The sequence below is a fragment of the Dromiciops gliroides genome, chromosome 6, assembly GCF_019393635.1.
Source record: "Dromiciops gliroides isolate mDroGli1 chromosome 6, mDroGli1.pri, whole genome shotgun sequence".
Taxonomy (NCBI): domain Eukaryota; kingdom Metazoa; phylum Chordata; class Mammalia; order Microbiotheria; family Microbiotheriidae; genus Dromiciops; species Dromiciops gliroides.
This window is the reverse complement of record NC_057866.1, coordinates 20,411,753-20,415,911: the sequence shown is the minus strand read 5'-3', so window position 1 is coordinate 20,415,911 and position 4,159 is coordinate 20,411,753.

The following is a 4,159-nucleotide window of genomic DNA, read 5'->3' as shown; positions in this document are numbered from 1 at the left end:
GTTTAATATAGTTTTCTGTGTATGTGGACTGTTGTCTGCTAATTGTCTCCTATTAAAATCTGAGCTCTTTGTGAACTGATCCAGCCATTCTGGGGAGCAGTTTGGAACTATGCCCAAAGGGATATAAAGCTTTGCATGCACTTTGACCCAGAAATACCATTATTAGGACTTTTTCCCAGGGAGACAATGAAAAAGGGAAGGGGGCCCACATGTACAAAGATATCTGTGGCTGCTATTTTTGTGGTGGCAGGGAATAGAATGTTGAGGGGATGCCCATCAGTTGGGGAATGGCTGAGCGGATTGTGGTATATGAATATGATGGAATGCTGTTGTGTTGTGGGAAGAGGTGAGCAGGCAGATTTCAGAGAAACCTGGAAGGACTTGCATGAACTGATGATGAGTGGGATGAGCAGAGCCTGGAGAACATTGTACACAGTATCAACAGCATTGTGTTTTGATCAATTTGTTGGACTTGATTCTTCTCAGCAGTGCAGTGGTCCAACATAGTTCCAAAGGACTCATGATGGAGAATGCTCTCCAAATCCAGAAAAAAAGAACTGTTGAATCTGGATGCAGATGAAACCATACTATTTATATTTCTATTGTTTTTGTTTCTTTTTTGAGCTTTTCCCTTTTTGTTCTCACTCTTCTCTCATTACATGACTAATGCAGAAATATGTTTAATATGGTAGTACATATATAACCTATATCAGATTACTTGATATCTTGGGAAGGGGGAATGGAAAGGAGGGAGGGAGGGAGAAAAATTTGAAACAAGAAATCTTATAAAAACAAATGTTGAAAACTATCTCTATATGTAACTGGAAAATAATAAAATATTTATATGGAAAAAAAATCTGAGCTCTTCTCTGTATGCCAAATATTAAGTGTAGTGCATAAGACATTGTGAATGCAGAGTAAATGTTTGTTGCCCAGGAGACTGACTAGAAATATATCTGACTTCACAAGCTTGATTATTTATGTGCTGGGATGGGGGCATGAAAAAGGGAGAAGTATTTTCTAGGGTCATCATCAGCTTTATAAATCTAGGAAATGTCATATTCAATGCATTCCATGTAGAATGTATGTCTATGAGTGGGAATGACATTATGAGCTCATGAGTGCTAGTTTCCAGTGACTATAACAGCAACACCCACAGAGCAGAGATTCAAGAAATATTTATTAATTTCTCTCAATAAGCACTGATTAAGGTGATGGTGTTCACACCTTACTTCAAGTCCTTTGAGGGGTAATCATTTGGCTACATGATAATTTGCATGTAATTTTACATTATATAATCTTAGGGGAAATCTATGTTAACATTTCTGAAGGTAAGAAAAAATCAAATTTGAAGACCAATTAAATTTCTAGAAAATGGTATTTTCTGAAAGTGACATAGCAGAGAATTTTTTTCTTTAATTGCTTCCTTTGAACCCACATATGTAGGCTCAGTGGAGAGTCTCTGGTGCGTGGGTCCCAAAAGACTTGGAGGGAAATGTAAGATTCTTAGCATAAGCACCATAGTCAGCTTTCAGATAGAGTAGGAGGACATATTTCTAAATCTAAGCTTTTCTTTAAAATGGAGAGAATCACATCGTTCTACAGTCATTGAAAAAGTCTAAGAATTTTTTGTAAATAATGTATACTACAGGATTAATTCTTATTTTAATTATTAGGGAGGGGTCAGGAAGGGATCTAATCATGAAATTATTATGTCACAAGCTATGCCATCTGTACCATAATTCTAAGAAATGATGTGTCCAGGAGATTCTATATTCTGGTGAGTTAACATGTCTGGTAATTTCCTCCCAAATATTTTTTTCAGGTCTATTAACTTGAAACCTGAATATTCTTTTCATAAGCATCCTGGAAGATAAATCAGAAAGGAAGTGACCAAATAGGGGGAATAGGAGAGATTTTCTTTAATCATCTTCATTTTTCTCATCATCATTTTCATCAACTATTTAGTGACCATTTTTTTGTGCAGGGAATCTAATATCTATGATTAGGTGGTATCAAAGAGTCTCTTCCCAGAATAAATTTTTCATATATGTAGGAAGATGAGACAGGTACATACGAAGACCAATACTCATACCATGCAGCTATTTTTAAATGTCTACTGGTATTTATAATCAAGGCTACAGAAACCGAGATGAACAAAGGCCTGTGGGCATGGGGAGTAGGACTGTCAGGAAAAGTGATATTATCAAACTATGGATGAAAAGCTAGATTTAATTTAGTAGAGATCAAGAGATAGATATCACTCTTTATGAGAAATGGTATTGCAAAAGTATGAAGGCAGAAAGGCATATTTTATCTTCAGAGAATAGTGGGCACTTCAATTTGGGAACAACTGTGTCTTCACATAGATAAAAGTATTAGAAGATAATTCTGGAAAGAAACCAAATTATTTATCTGGCAAAAATAAAATGAAAAAGATATGCAGGAATTAGTAAAGATGTGTAGAGAGGAATGAAAATTTGGTCTATGTAATGGTACATTAGGAGTAAGGAAAGCTGGGTTCATGTTCTGCTTATAAAACATTGTAGCTGAGTGAAAAGGAGCAAAAAAAGTTGAGTTGGACTCTCTACTTTTAAATAAGTATCCAAAACTATAAATGGTAAAAGAGGTCTGAAACTCTTTCATTGGAGGTAGTTTACATGTCTGAAAGCCCTTTATAACTATTGAATCCATGAATCAAACCAAGCACAAAAAATATGCAATTTAATAAAAACCCAGTAATCCGACTCCTTGACCTTAATTATAATTATTGACAATTTACTCTCAAAATAATTATTTTAGAGCTCTCCTAAAAGATTTTCAGAGCTATATGCGATTATAAAACCGAAGCAAGCAGAAACATAGTATCAACATAAATGTTTGATAGTAAGAAAATTATTAGGGTCTTTGAGATACAATAATGAATTAGAAGACTATAATGGTTTCAGAATGGACTTGTCCAAAGGGGACAATACATCCTAAAATGAGACTTGCATGGGAAGGAGAGAATCCTGACTGTCTCCAACAGTGTAGTACAGAGCCAGGTATAGTGTAGGAGAAATTACAAAGAGATAAAGTTAGATCTGATTTCAGGGAGATCTGACCAATTAAAGTCTGTTGAAAGTTCAATAGACTGATTCAGTTGGTGTGGGGAGCTACCAGTTCCAAGGACATTTCTCTTTCACTTCCTTCTTAATATGTATTATCACCAATTGAGTGAATCTTGTTTCAACATGGAGAAATATTAAAGCTGTAATAAACTGATTCTCAAACGTCAAAGGACTTATAATTCATGTCAGGGACATGGACATTTACACACAAAGTTCCATACTAATACTAGAAACAAATGTATCAGACTAACTAACATGTTACAACAATTGTCTTAGCTTTAGGAGGAGAGATAGAAAGATATGTTCAATAGAAAATGGTCAAAAGATATATTAAAAATTGGGATAGATTTGTTCAGTACTTAAGGAAAATTTAAGATTTCTACAATTAGAAAAGCAGAAAAAGTTCATTGAAGCAAGCGATATGGTGAGAGGAAAGACATGGAGTGAGAAATATATAATGTGTTGATGGCATAAAGAACATGCAGTTTGGGTTTAAACTGGTGTTAGCTGTACAGATGCAATTAGGATTGAAAATCAGAGTTCATGAGAGCAAGTTTATGGAAGGCTTTGAATGACAAGTTACGGACTCTAATACTCTATTTGGTCCTGAATATAATTTGAAACAGAATTATTTTGATTTTGCAATTAATTGCTTTTGAAGATGAGGGATTATGTAGTGGATAGAGAGTCAGATGTGGGCACAGAGGAACCATGTGAGAATCACGGCTCTGCTGTTTAATACCTGTGTGATCTTGGACAAATCATTTAACCTCTTGGTGTATCAGTCATGTCTTATAAAGTGAGGGAGTGGACTAGATGGCTGATAAGACTTCAAGCCTTAAATCTATGATAATTATTAGTAAGCCTGCTGCCATTTGCTAGGATCAGTGAGTCTACAAATCCACTGAAGACACCAGAAATGTCGAAGAGATGGATGAGATTGAAATAAAATTGCTAAAAATCTGGATAAATAGATATGAAGAAAGTGTTGTTTTTTTCTGTAATTGGATTACCCACTTTTTTATTGGTTATTTGTGATCTATTCAAAA